The sequence below is a fragment of the Limanda limanda genome, chromosome 15 (genome assembly GCF_963576545.1).
Source record: "Limanda limanda chromosome 15, fLimLim1.1, whole genome shotgun sequence".
In the NCBI taxonomy this organism is placed as follows: Eukaryota; Metazoa; Chordata; class Actinopteri; order Pleuronectiformes; family Pleuronectidae; genus Limanda; species Limanda limanda.
The window spans coordinates 3,428,604-3,443,985 of record NC_083650.1 but is presented as its reverse complement, the minus strand read 5'-3'; the positions used below and the strand labels follow the sequence as shown (position 1 = coordinate 3,443,985).

Sequence of the window (15,382 nt, the reverse complement as noted above, 5' to 3'; positions counted from 1 at the left end):
GCGTCCGGCACATTTGCTCCTGTGAATAAAAGAGGTGCTAGTCTTGTCTCCATGAAACACACCATTACTCCCCCATTGTTTGCCAAAGCACTTTGCCGAGAGATAATTTACACCGAGTCTTTCCGCTTCCAGCGTCTGCAGCACAAGGTCATGTCCAACACATTTGGCCCTGTGGTGTCACTGTACACCGGCCAATGAGAACACTTCTCATCCATTATCGGCCAATGAGACGTGTTTGTGTGTGTGAGGCAGGATTGTTTACTGCCACGTTGTGTTGGAGACTCATTGTTTTCGACTTTGCCACTGGACCAAGAAATTAGAAGAAGTCTAATTAGGTTTTTTTCTTCCTTCAACCACAGGATAAATGTTTTTGTTGAGTAAAAATCCGACTTTGCAATTTGAAAGTCCGCTGTGCACTCAAACCCACCGACAGAGCAGGATATAGAAAATGATTTTTCATCACTGCACATAGTGAATTTATTTCTACCATCTAATTTGATCATTTATATTCAACAACCAATCAATGCAGACCAGGATCGAGCTGCTTTAGGCTGCGGGGGGGTTCACCAATTAAAAAGCCAACTCCATCAATTAGCATATGACTTGAAAGATGTCTTCTGTATCTACAGTTGATTGAATGGACCTGAGTGGAGTCCTCATGGTGACTCTGCCGTGGAGAGGAACTTAACCTGACCCTGAAGCCCCCCCCCATGGACTTAGTCATGACACGCTCAGCCAATTAGCACCAAGTGTTGTGATGATCAAGGGGCTCTCCTGAATGTAGCTCTTCTTTGCACAGTTGTGTTGATTGTTTCATTGTGGTTATTGTTTTTTTTTGCTGCGTGCCTCAGAAAACAAGTCAAAAATCCAATCGTGTCTCTGATACATCCATATAACCCCCCCCGCTTTACATTTTAACTGAATGCTGAATATATGAGCCTGCATGGAGAGCGGGGGGGGCTGCAGCAGCCAGAATAAAGGTTCTATCTGAAAGGTGTTGCTCTCTCTCTGCAGATACGTGCCGCCCTGATTGCAGAACCACTCAGAAGTCGCACTGTGGAGGAATTAAAATGTATATTAAGGGAAGAGATGTGAAGCATGTGGCCTATTTGTGATGCAAATTCAAGGAGCTCGTGGTCTCCTAGGGTTTTATCATAGACAGCAGCGACAAGCAGATGAACAAGCATGTGGTTGCTCTCTCTCTCTCTCTCTCTCTCTCTCTCTCTCTCTCTCTCTCTCTCTCTCTCTCTCTCTCTCTCTCTCTCTCTCTCTCTCTCTCTTCATCCTCCTCTCGCTGTTTCTCTCATCAGGAATCTCCACTTTTCTAAGACGTTAACGTATCTCACGTATACATAACAGACCCTGCAGTACGATCTGTTCTCTGGCAACCAGTAAAACAGTGAAAACAACCCACTAAGACTCATTCTGCAGCATGCGATCGCTCTGAATGAGCCTTTGCAACACTCCAGCGATCACTTAAGCCTCTGTGGTTGAACTTGAGAGGTTAATAGAGTTTTACAATAGTTCATACAATACGCATAAGGGACCGGGTAATGCAGAACACAGATGGTCGGATAAGGACGAGGAGACATGAGTGCCTGCTGGTTTGAATCTGTGGTTTGGGTTCCACGCGGGTTAAGGAGGAGCTGATAACATTGCTTGAAACATCGTTGAAGTAGCCGACTGCATTAGCTCCCACACACCGGGCTCGGCTGGTGAACAATTCAGCCGTCACATGCAACACGTGAGAAATCTTTGCAACATCGGTGTTTTGTATTGTTTTCCTCAGTGCGTAGACTGAAGCTACACATGCAACTCTAGAGTTTCATCATGCATGTAAGAATATCCCTGTAGGAGCACGGTTATTTCTTCTGTAGCAGCATATTGATATTTTTATCAGTAGGTTTATATTATGTCGACATTTTCCGTCAACGTAATTATTTTTTCTCAGCAAAATCCATGAGGATGAGTATTAATAGAACTACAGGGAGGCGACATCCCAAGTATTATTTCTGGGTTTGTTCCCTTCACAAGTCAAAGTTGTGAGGTCTTTAATTAACACTTGGTTTTACCACCTGCAGGGAGAGGAGAGCACAGATGAAACATATTAAATAATGAAATGAATATAGCACTGCTTGTTATTTCAGATCTGTGAGCATTTAGTTACTTGAACATGCACGACCTTCATCCACCATCTCACCGGCTGGAAATGCAAGCAGGTGTAACGTTGATGCTCTAGTTGGCAGCAGGACGTTCATTTGACCATTTGAGAATTCTTCTGTGCAGATGTTTGAATCTTTATTCCTTTTTTTCAAGCCCTCTGCGAATCAGCTTTGCCAAATAAGTTGTGGATTTCCTTTTCCACACCTGTATCCCCCCGTGTGCTTCATCCTCACCCTCACCTGTTTCTCTGTGGGTTTGTGGTTTGTTCAGTGAAATATGAACAAAACAGCCAACTTCTCACTGTCAGGTACAAGTGAGTCTGCAGCCGAGCTCTGCTATTGATCCCAAATTACTGTCCAGACATGTTTACGAGGACCGAGTGCACGTGCTGGGCCAGAAGCTTCTTGTCAAATCCGCTCTGTGTCGTATCGACGTAGATTTAACAGTCTGCTGGAGTTGTTTCTGAGCATGTGAATGAAATATCGACATTTTTTTTTTGCCCACTTTACTGTCCAATTCTCCGCTTTTAATGCAGCAACACAGACGCAGAAAAGCGAGAACCTTTTTAAATCCCGTTGTACGAAAGCATTTAATCTTCAAAATATCAGTCGCATACATTGTCCGTGTTTGCAATGGGAACCAACACATTCATCTTGCTCACATATCTGATCAAGGTTTTCATTCAGTTCAACATGTGTGATTCTGTCTTTTTGTTGTTTTTTAAAAAGCGATCCCAGAGGTGAGAGATGTCATTTCCCCTCCTGCATAAATCAATTATATTTTCATTTCCTTGGATTTTATTCTGTGGCAACTACGAATAATCCGTAAACGCATCTTAGCCTCGGGCTTCACATGGATCACGTCAAGAATCTGAAACCTTCAGCGCGTCTGTTGCCGTGCCAATTATGCTCGGCTATTTTTCTCAGGGAACACTGACCAAGGTTGATCTCTCCGTTTAATGAGGTATTGGAATCATATTCATTCAATTGTTTACACATTTTGGGGGGGGTGAAGAGATGACAAATTTGCACAATATTGATATAATGTGCACACATTTTTTTAAGGGAGGTACAAATCGCACCTTGTTTATTTTTCTTGCCAGTATTTTGTCATACTCAGCTGGAGGTTTGGATTTACAACCCACAGGGTGTTATCTAGGGTATTAAGTTATACTTAATATTCCTTAGCAAAGCAAATGATGAATTTCTTTTGCAGATATTGTTAAGATGTGAACTAGGTTGTCTTCTCTTAATTCTGTCTGGTTCAAAGTAATGCTCAAACAGGACCTTGTGTTGTAAGTATCAGATACTCACAAACTGTTGTTTTAAATTATTTTGCTATAAGGTAATGGATTCTCAGTAGTTACACTTGATTCCAATAGAATACAAGGAAAATAACACATATTGACCGATGAGAATAGGATGGACCCCAACGTTTGCATTTACAGGGGAATATCAAAAACCTACCTATGTTAGAGATGGGATTCAAACCAGTGTAATGCTTCACCCTTCATACCAGGCATGTCAAAAGAACGGTGCGATCCACTTTGCCCGAGGCGCCACTGAGATGTAGCAGAACCAAGGTCACGTTTCTACACGCGGTGACGGATCATTTGTCACTTTTAACAGAGCTGTTTCAGTGTGTGAGCAGTTCTGAACACTGATTGAAATGGATGGAGAATCTTGATGAGATTCAGGAATGGGAGCAATTTGTGAGTCAGAGCAACAAACGGCAGAGGGTCGACACTTATTTACACATTTAACATCTAGTTTAGGATTTTTGAGCTGAGGCTATAGAGTTAAAATTATCTTGATTGTTTGGGTCAGTTATTTCAAATGTGTAAAGCATCATAACAGTAGGTTGTGGGTTTCATACATTTGACAATGTGCCTCAACCCAAGCAAGTGAAATGTATGAAAAGGAAACTTCCTCTAAGCAAAGAGACTGGATATAAGAGAGGATGTGATTTGAGGAGTAGAATTTGAAGTCTTGGAAGTTTTTGTTTGCACATCGCAAATGCAACTGGGAGGAAATGTTTCCATTTACGTCCAGCCTCCAAAAGAAACCTGCCCAGGAGTAGTGATTGAATCCTTTGACCTCTGATGGGATTGAAGTTGGTGGAGTTGTGTTTTTGAGTTGTTGAGTTGAAACAGGGCAGCAGAAACCTCCTGGATAATAATGATGCTGCTCGTACAGGTTGTTGTACAGAAATGATTCATCTTTAAATCACCATTCGGTTGGTTGCCCATAGCAACCAGTACCACAGCTGTTGTCACAAATGAAAATAACTTGCTACTCACTGGTGGTTGTGTGGTGGGCTTCTTTGATTTGTGGTTATCAACACATACAGAAATCATCAGCCCCTGAGACCTCAACAACTTTCAAACTAAATACTGCAGCATCTCAGTTGTGAGTGTTTTAGGCCGTGACGCTCCCAAGGTTTGTTTTGGTTTCCCCAAGATGAACCATCTAAGAAACAAGCTCTCCACCAGGCATGGGGAAACTCCCATCATGTAATCCCAGATGTCTTGTGCACTTTTGTGATTGTCAGACAATCCCATCCTCCCCCTTGTCATTGTTTTTTTTAACAGCATGTGATGTTTTCTTTATCGTAGACGCAGTGTATTTCGCTTCCTTCTCTTTTGACAGATGAGCGTAGATCAAACCAACGTGCAGAACAAATGGCGTCTTCTTTAGACCTCGGAGGACAGAACCTCCCGATGGCGACTGTAGGTAAATTCCTGAGCTTTTATAAAATGTTGGTTTTACAGCCAGAACCACTGTGTATCTGTCACCACTCTCCTGAGACAAGCCACCAGAATAATGAAATGCAATTATCACAAGGAAATTGTTTTTCTTTTTTCTCTTCCTCTCCTCTCTCCACTGGACAATATTGCATTTTGCAGCTCGGTTGCTCTGACTGAAATGAACATCTCTATGAATAAATCAAAACTGAACAATGTTGGCTCGGTCCCGTGGAAGTATCCGAGCATTTGGAGAAAAGTGCCAGGCGGTCGGTTCATTTATGCAAATGCAGCAGCAAAGTAAAACCCTTTTTTCCCGATGTTTATTTCTGATGGGAATGGTTACGTTTGATTTCTATTTTTATTTTCCATGAAGACAGTGATGAAATAATAAATGGTGCCGGTGCAGGCTCAGTGATTACTGTGTGATGGAACTGGATTGTTTGACTCCTACCAGATAATTAGCTTTTTAACCCGTGCATCCCAGGGGGTTTGTTTTCCTCTATGTCTATTTTTAGATATTAATTTTCCCCTCCTCACTCCCTCTCCCCACCTCCACCTTTTCCCTCCTTTTTTCTATCTTCCTGTCATCCCTCCTTCCTTACGTAACACCTAGCAGGGCAGCTACTCAGTCTGAGTACAGATGCCAGATGGATCGGTGGGAGTTGCCTTGATTTTGTAGCCAAAATCCAAATGGCAGCTTTTCCCTTGTTCGCTTACATATGAGCTGCTACAGAAATATATATATACAGAATGAAAACGGGGATCGTGCAGTTTCAGCTGCACTGACATTGTTCATGTGTGACTATCTGCAAATACCTGAATGCAGATAAGCTTTATAAACCATCCTTTTGTTGCAGTTGCTCACACAAACAAAGCACAGCTGTGTCAATGTCAGGGTCAGAACATGAGTAATCCACAACAGAGTTCAGAGTAGAGAGAGAGAGAGAGAGAGAGAGAGAGAGAGAGAGAGAGAAAGCTGAATATCTCCCTGCTTCTCTGAAATTCACAAACTTATGTTAAATGCATTGGTTTGAGAAAAATATGACTCATAATCTGAGCACAGAAGTAAAAGCACAGTGGAGACCAATGTTAGAAAACTTATGAATAACCATTAAGTGCTACAAGTTTGATTTAGTTTCTGCTATTGCTGCATAAACATGATTTCTTCAGCGCTAAACTGTAAACTGGTGAACATCCCTCAGGTGGTATTCAGGAGCTCATCTTCTTCTTCTATGTGATCATCTGAGGAGCAACACTTGTGCTTATACGTGCAAAATATTAATCATGCGAAAAAATTAAATGAGATTCATATTTTCCTATCCCTGAATTGATGCACTATGCATCTCTCCCCAGCTGTAAAGGCATCGGGTTAAATAAAGCTGGGATCATATCGGAGTTGAGGGATTACACTTCATTAAGTTCTATTTATAAAACAGAATTTAACCGTATGCTGAATTATTTTAGTAATGTGGCCCAATTGTTCTTATACAGGGAGGAAATGAGCACAAAACACTTGCAGGTATAGAAATATGAAGGCTGTAATTTATTAGAAGCTCTGAATGAAACCAACCCCTTTATTGTACCAGTTCAGTTTCTCTTTATGGTATTAGCACTTTATCGGAGAGCACAATTCAGAGAAACAAAGGACTTAGATGACTAATATTACAGTTTTCTACAATTCCACAATAAACGATGCTTAAAGATGCTCATGGTGATGCATTGCTGCTACGTGCAGCCGGTGGGATGGTTGTGTTACCGACAGAGCGCCTTGCCACTGTGCTGCTCGGCTGACTGTCGCTGTCACGGAGGCTTGTCCCTGTCAGCGAGATAAATGACATTCCACCTACTCTGCTATCTACATGATACCTGAGAGACACAGACACTGGTGATGCCCTTCAAACGCTATACACCATCAACCCTGTGGGTGTCTGTGTGTTGTCAGGAGAGCGGTGTGTGCGTGTGTGTGTGTGTGTGTGTGTGTGGGCGGGTGCAAGTGTGTGTGTCTGCACATGTCATGGCGTGTTGGCATGCAGATATGTCAGTGGAGCATGTGCACTCTTGCACGTGTGCAAGCGGTGTATAAATATGACGACCCTCTTCAATCAGGTGGCGTTTACAGTATGTTTGAAGGAAATTATCCATGACACCTCAGGAATCTCGTTAGCACAGCTACAGCTGAGCGTCAGCATAATTGATTACAGGTCACGATTGTTTACCTGCAAATACACCGCGAGCGCACACGTCTTCATGGCGTTATATGAACGCATGGATGATGTAGTAGCTAGTTCCAGAGCATGAATAACGATTTAATATTGAAATACAGCTAACTTATTCCTATTGGCTTAAGGGTGTGTGTTACCCTCAGATAATAACCTACCTCTAACAGAGTGGTCCTATAACCGGTTTAGATACATTGTGAGAGGAGGGAGGGTGATGGTGTTTATTCCTACTTCCCCAACTTATTGGATGTGTAGAGTTATATTTCTCTCTATTATCTACCATCTATAAACCACTTGTCCTGAGACAATTCCAGCTGACACTGCAGGCAAGAGACCACCTCCTGCCCAAGACTAAATATCGCTGGGCAAGAGCAAGTTTCAATGATATGACTTTGTTTCTGCCCAGATGCTGTTAAATAAAATATCAAACTCTCTGGCAGCAACTTCTTTAATATCCTCAGTGATGTGGTTTCTTACGACACTAAAATGTTTCTTTTGAAATTATGAGACTTGTTGCAAAAAGCAATATAACAATCTGTAATTTATTTTCCTCTTGTAAACTTTGTTGTCATGGCTCTACACTCAGTTTCACTCTGGTGTCACACAGGCCATCATGTCCTTGTTAAAAGCAGCAGCGAGAAGCCGCAATTACCAGACAAATATTTGCTCCACGTGACATCTTGATGCCAAACACCAGCCTCTTTTCCTTTTGGCACTTAGCGAGCTCGGAGCTGCCAATGCTCTCACTCTGAGCCCATAACGCTGCTTCCTGAGCACCCTGCACTCAGAGTTAATAATGCACTGGTAGCTGACTGCCGAGGCTGCCAGGATCTCAGTAGTGACCACAGCCACACCAGCAGCTCCCCCTGCTTCTGCCTTCAGGTGGGGAGGCTGACCTTTGTGAGCGGCCAGCTGGAAAATGTCAGGGTGGTGTAAACTGTTAGCAATCTCAATTTGTGATGGCATTTTCTACGGCCAGACCCCCGGGCGGCTGCTGAGGGTCGTGGCATTGTTGCTCGTGAACGTGTGAGCGGTCACGACTTTTTTTATTTACATGTGTGCGGTTGACAATTATCCCTCATTGTAGTTTTTCCAGGTAGTTGTAGTAGTTGTGATATGCTCTGTATCTCCACCTCTTACCCTTTGACCTTCAGTTACTTAAACCTATCTCACCATCATTGGCTGCTGATATTAAATCTATATTTATATGCTTGACTGATCATAATTCCACAAACAGTCCATCCTGCAAATAGACTAAATACACAGCAGATCACAGGATTAACAATCCTCCGCATTAGAATATGGATGAACCCTTTGAAAGACTTAAGTGTGAATCAGACAGTCGAGTCAGTCCCTCAGCCACGCCGCCTAAAAATTGAAGGTTTTTCTGTGTACAGTACGATCAGCTAAATCCCCCCCGGCTGTTTGGGCCTATTACTGAGAAAATGTCTTGGCTTTGACTGCTGAATAATGAAGGCTGTCCTCAGGGAGCCGGGAGAGGAGCGGCCGATACAATCTTAATGTTGTCAAATCCGACAAACAAAAGGAGGGATATCAGCCCAGAGGATGGATGTGGCCATTACAGAAGAGGATGCCCTTGCAGATAGCACTGCTGGAAATGGCACCGGGGAAGGTTTGCTCTGCTACACCCTCGTATTTTAAGTGAACCGCCTTCCCGAATCGTGCTGGGTTGGAGCGAGAGAAGATGTTCCTCCAGGCAAACCTAGACAAGTGGAAACCTGCCAGACCATGAGAAACACTCTTGTGAGGTGGCGGACATGAGTGTTAAGACTCGCTTCAGCGTCTATTTTTATATTTCACTCACATCTTGTCGTTCCGACGCAGTGATGTAACAGACGTTGCCTCGGCCGCTACACGACAGTAAAACGAGATCCTTCCAGAAGAAATGCTTTCCTTTTCCTTTTTTCCACTTTGTAATATCAGGTTTTGCTGGCTCATTACTCAAAACAGTATTCCACTACACCAGCCTTCCCTCAGGTCCTTCATGTACTTCCTTAACTTTCTCCCTTACTAAGCACTCATTTACTCTCTGAGCCATTTTCCTCTAGGGTTCACCTTGTCCAGCTTCTTTCCCAGGCACTGGCTTCCCAAGTCAGGCTTTAATAAGGAGGAGAGAAACAGAGGCTGAGAGAAGGGCTTTATTTCCAGGTCTAAACCCTGTGAGTTTGTGTGATGAAATTAAAATTATGACTAGAAAGACGGCACACGACAGAAAAAGGACGAACTTCAATCAAATCTTCCACCTGAATAAGTCATGTCTTTCTAATAGACTTCAGGAAATAGTCATGAATATATAATATTCAATTTTAAAATCCTTCTTTCTGGTTAAAAGGGGAAGTAGATATTGAAAGTGAGAGAAGTACGTTTGGGACGGGCTGCGAATGCTTTCAGGTTTGCTTGAGGATGTGGGAAAAAAGAAAATACCCAAAGGATTTGAATTTAAAATGCCCTTTTACAGAGACGCCACAAAATTAAAAACCATCTAGACATCTACATGTTGATATGAGAAAGAGGCACGGGAGCTCTTTTCAAACAAAGACGAGAATCCAAGATAGGAAAACAGAAACCCTGAAAGAAATGATACAAATATCATCTCCGTTGAATGTGACCACACGAGGAGCAGCTTCAGAAGAGTGCTGGTAAAACCTATCAGCACTCGAGAGAAAAGGAAAGATGGGAGAATAAGACACAGATGGGGTCAGGGATGTGTCGGCTCCGAGATTGTCGGGAGCGGGAATCAAAGGCAGTGCGGCTGAAAGCTTTCACGGATGTGACCTTTAACAAACAAGTGTTGAGGGCTGCATGGCTAAATGCCACACAAATAATCTTTACTGAGAGGTACTTGCAGGGCAGATGTGGGCTGGACGGTTCGTAAGAAGTTTGAGAAGAAGCAGCTTTCTCTCGCATGGATTGAAGCTCTGTTTTGAGTCACGTGGGGGTCGTCAGTGGGCAGAAGGGAAAATTTAGGATAGAGAGGATACATTATCTTTACACCATTATTATTACTTTAAAACAAATATGGGCTAAAAAGCTGTAAAATAAGTGTTTGTATGAATGTATTTTACTTTTATGACGGTTTTGCAAAGCAGGTTTTTTCCAAGATTATCCATTGTGATGAATGGATGAACAATGATTTAACAAAATATATATAAAATGGTTTACATCACAATGCAAATAAATCCCTGAAATTTTGAGAAATAGAGATGCTAAAGTAAAAGTTACACCATTTTAAAATTAGGAAAAATAAAGATATTCAGATTATGGAGGAGAATACAGTAGTATAGTTCACAGTTGTTTCTGCAGCAGTTGCCCTTCACCGACATATTCACTTTGCCATCTGGTCCCTGATTAAATATTGGATTTCTGGTTTGAAAGTGTGTCAACCAGTCGGAAAAGATGAGTTTTGTATCGGTCGACTTGCTTCCTGTGTCTCTAATGCCGACGGCACGAATCCACATGTGTGGCTCCGCCTCTGCCTCTGGTACTTGGCACTCCGAGTCGCGTTCTGTTTGACGGGCTGATCGAGTGATTTGTCAGAGGCCGGTGCAGCCTCTTCTGGGTCTGCATGAATATTCCTGGCGTGAAGCGAGTCTCTCAGGAGCCTGGACGCTGTGACAGGTGACGGGATTTACTGCTGACGGACGACTTTGTGAGGGGAGGGGACGGGAGGAGGGGGGAGAGAGAAACAAAGAGGTGGCTACTGGTGTCATCTGACATCCACGGTACATCTCAATCTTCACCCTCGAGAGACGGACAGAGACGGAGCTGTTCACGTGTGACACTCTACATGTATGTGGGGATATTAGTCTCTCCGACGTGGGAAGTTAGCAGATACTGTGATTAATAAAACCCTTCTTCTTCTGGGTCTCCCTGTCCCTGTGATTCTCTGAGCACTTTATTCAGTTGACAACTTCAGAGGGAAGAGCGCTCCCTGTGATAGATGAGTTTTCACCATCAGCGAAGGGAAGATGGAGTGCACCAATTAACATGGCTTTTGACAAATGAACTTGGAGATGGAGTTCACTTAGAAACCAAACTGCTGGGATTTATAATATATGATGTTTATGATGATAGACGATGGTCTCAAAGTCTGACGGAGCCATGAATAAACCAATGGTTAATTGAAGAGTGTATTTTGGCCTTCAGGGGCCTCGGGTTTTGCTTCTTCCTCTTAAATGTGAAGGGGGAAAATTACTGAGCCTTTTCAGGTCCTGTGGCATAAGACAGAACTTTGCCAGTCAGGCAGAAAAATAACATTTTTTAAAAGCTCATCTGACTCAATCTCTCCGTGGATGAAAACATTGTTTATTGGCGGTGGAACGCCCCAATGTCTTTGATTTGAGGCAAATTCCAGTTGAGCAAATCTGAATTCATCCTGGTTCACTGCATCTAAGGGCAGATCAAAAAGAACCCAAAGACAAAAAGGGAGGAAAATGGACATTTTCCCCTCTTTAGAGGATGACAGAGACACATCAGAGACACAACAAGCTCCGCTGCTCTTTCCCCGGAGCTGTGGCTCGGCTGCTTGGACAGAGCTGAACTGGGAAGGAGCAAAGAGACTGAAAAAGAACAGCCAACAACAACATCCTCAGCGGACTGGCACTCGGTAACATTTCAGCTGTGCCTTCAGGCTGTGTGCAGGGGATGGTTAATGTGTCTGCATGTGCACGGGCACAAGCACGTGTGTTTACTTGCATTGTTGTGACAGCTCCAGGGTTTTAGCTGTGAAATTAGAATTTTAAACTTTGCTGTAGCTGGGCTTTGAAAAACCTTGCAGATATTTAGAGGAGAATCTTGATGGATATTCTCCTCTGGGATTATAGGATATTATTAAGATTATTGCTCCAGAGGCAGTGACGCATTTGACCTCATGAGGAGGCAGATGCAGGCAAAATGGAGGTTGACAAATTGTTCTAATGTCTATAAACAAAAGCATAAATAAACGATTCTGGATGATAAAATGGTCGAAGAGAGAGTTGACATTTATTCTTCAGGTGAGATTTAAACTGTTTCTTATAATATCTGTCCAGTTGCATATATAGCTGTCGCTCAGAAAATACTTATGTAACATCGGTACCAACCAAGGTTCTGGACCAGATATTTCCTATGATTCCCAGGGCCCAATTAAACAGTCCTGAAATTCCTGAAGTTTAAACCCATTTTGACAAAAATATTAACACTTATGTTTTGTTTTTATTTGATTTGGGACATCAATGTCTGTATAGGAAGGTAAGAATCTAAGTACTGGACCCCAACACATCAAGATGCTGTGGAAATCATGTAACACCACATTCAGCTCTGAGGTTCCATCTTTAATGAATCATCCCTCACTACCTCTGTTTGTTTTGCTCGTGGAAACCAGGTTAAAAGCATCAAATTAAGTCTTAAGATCCGTGTGAAAAAATAATTATAATTAACATAGCATGAAGCTCCTCAAAGCTCTGTGTTAATCACGAGGTGGCATGATATTTAAAAAGCATTAATACCTGATGCACATGCGATTACACTTATATTTAACGTGTATGACCTAAGAACAAAGGGTGCTGAAGAAAACGTGTTTTCCTTGTCACTTTTCATCCTTGATTCACCTAATATGGGTTTTATCTGTCTCTTCTTCTCCAGCTTTACATCTCTCTCCCTGGAGTGATGATATAATTGTTTTTTTTAACCCTGAACCTTGATGTGATGATGATGGTTCAGGGGAAAGATCATCTAAATTAGCTTGTCTCTGTCCTCTGGGGGGAAAAATGAAATGTCTGACACATTATCAAGCAGTTGTTGGGATATGAAGATGAGCAACGGATCCAACAATCAGATGGTAGTTGTTAATCTCATATATCACAGTTATAAGTTTAAGAAATGCTTTATAATCGAAATAATGAACACAGACGTTGATGTAAAGCTTTGCTATAACCAGGATTTTAAGCTAAATGATCAATTCTTGAGATGCCAGCAGACAACTTGCTGGTGTAGCCGCCCGCCTGTGTGTGTGTGTGTGAGTGTGTGTGTGTGTTCAAACGTCTGTCATTGTGAGTGTGTTTCCCTCTCCAGAGGTGTAATTACCTGTGGTGTTGCCACAGCGGCCTGTGGTTGTACCCGTGCAGCCACAGACAGGCCGGCCAGGCAGGAGAGCAGTCTTGGCAGTAATTGGTCGACGTGGTCCTGCAGAGGAACGCATGTAATCAGACAAAGAGACACAAAAACCACACAGGGAGAGACACAGAGGACATATTCCCCCTCCGCACAACAAAGAGACGCCTGGAATTGTTTAAAGAAACAGTCAAACAAACAATCACTGACCTGTCCGCACTAATGCAGATTGTTTATAAGTGCAGTCTCCAGTAAAGAGGTTGTTCTGCAGAGGAGAGAGGATATTAGGATGAAGGTTTGTGTCGACTAAGCATCACACGTTGACGATGGGGACCATGGTCTGCCAGTGGTCTCCCACCAGCCCGTCAACGCTGTTTACTTTGTTCTGAAGCCAATCTGGTCCCATCACTCCTCATGTCAGACAGATACTAGGGGGGGGGGTCCTTCTCTGAGGAGGATTAGAACGACAGCGCTCAGGTGAATTCTGATTCAAACCAACCTCGCCGACAGAAATGATGATCGCAGAGAGTCGCAACGAGCCTGCAGCCAAAACACTGAAGTGTTTCGTGTTCTATGTTGTCATCGGAGGTGTCAGGCAGAGTTTTCCCTCACTTTACCCAAAGTAGGACGGGTTACCTGAAATATACCCAGGCATGCAAGTCTTCTGAAAGAACTGGTTACAGACACAGTCATAAGGCAAGTCGGATAACCGTGCATGAGAAGCAGAATTTCTGCAACTTGGCCGACAAAGTCCTTGCAAAGAGGATTTTCATCCGAGTTGCATCTGTCATGTTGTTAAAAACCGAGTGAGGTGCCCCCCTTGTGGTAACCACATTAACTGGACTCTGTGTTCGAGGCCTGGAGCATTTTGTGCGTTTCTGTGTCGCAGCAAGTCTTCACCCGAACATTTCTCCCTGTTGGTGTATTTATCAGCAGGCTGTTGGACTCAATTCCCTGTGTCAGCACTTCTGAGCAGCCAGGGCCACCCCTAATCCATACGGTCGCTGTCAGCCAAATGCTAATGATGCTGGAGCCCAGTCTGCCATAGACCCCCCCCCCCTTCCCGTACCAGCCACCACCCTCCACCTGCCTTCCCTCCATCTGTCACGAAACCAAACCCGCCATTTACATTACCGATAATTTGGAGTTTTTGCTCCACACGCCGTCCAAACACATCATAGATTTACAAGGTAAAGAGTGGAGTGATCCGTCTGAGTGGAACCGGCCCAGCTGTGCCTGCCGGCTCCACCACACATGCACGTCAGGGAAGCTGCTGGAGAGGAGACATCACAGGATTATAAATGGGACAACTTCACTGGAAAAGAGGTCACACTTGAAAATATGTAGAAATCGTCTCTGTACAGTAGTTAGAGCTGTATAGATTTCTGACTTCCAGCCAGAATAAGTGTTATATAAACAGTTATATCTCAATGCGCTGTGAGCTTCTCCAACATCATTAGCAGTTTTTAAAATTTGAAACACAACAGTAAAAACAATGTAATGTTGCACAATAGAAGTTTTCTGGGGACGTTTCTTGTTGCTTTTTGTACAAGAGAGCTACCGGAACATAAATTTGGGGGCATAGTTAACTAATAAGTGCTGAATTGAATTCCTATGTCTTGCATAATTAGCTGTTATGTAATCTCTGGCAAGACCCGGACATGTGACTCAGTACACGCAGTTAATTTGGAAATTGGGTCGAAAAAGCTGCTGTGGCTCGGTGTGTGTGCAGCTGCAGCATCTGTGGCCGATCCAGATCATATTCAGAGACGTGTCTGAACCTGCGAATGGAGCGAGAGGCAGTTACTTTCACGGCCAGAACAGAAAGTTATATGTGAAATAAATGACGAACACACACACACACACACACACACATACAGTAGAACCACACGGGCGGAGAGGAAGAGGCACAAATGGAGAAAGAGGAGACCGACACTCATAAGTTTGACGAATGAAAGGATTGCAGGGATAGTCGCTCAGGGCGGGAGAGACACAAATAAACAGATGGACGAGCTCTGTGAGAGAAGAAGAATTATTGTGATATGACCACAAAACACATACACACACACACACACACACACACACACAATGAAAACCTGCCACGACCTGTCAGTGTTTGTAGAACAGCCACTTCTCATTGGCA

The 15,382-nt window shown here is 43.2% G+C and overlaps 1 protein-coding gene across 1 annotated transcript in view; it reads left to right on the top strand.

Annotated features, from left to right (window-relative positions):
- Nucleotides 1-15,382, top strand: part of LOC133020526 (pro-neuregulin-3, membrane-bound isoform) — a 288,466-nt gene that overhangs the window by 54,250 nt on the left and 218,834 nt on the right. The gene's annotated exons all lie outside the window — the stretch shown is intronic.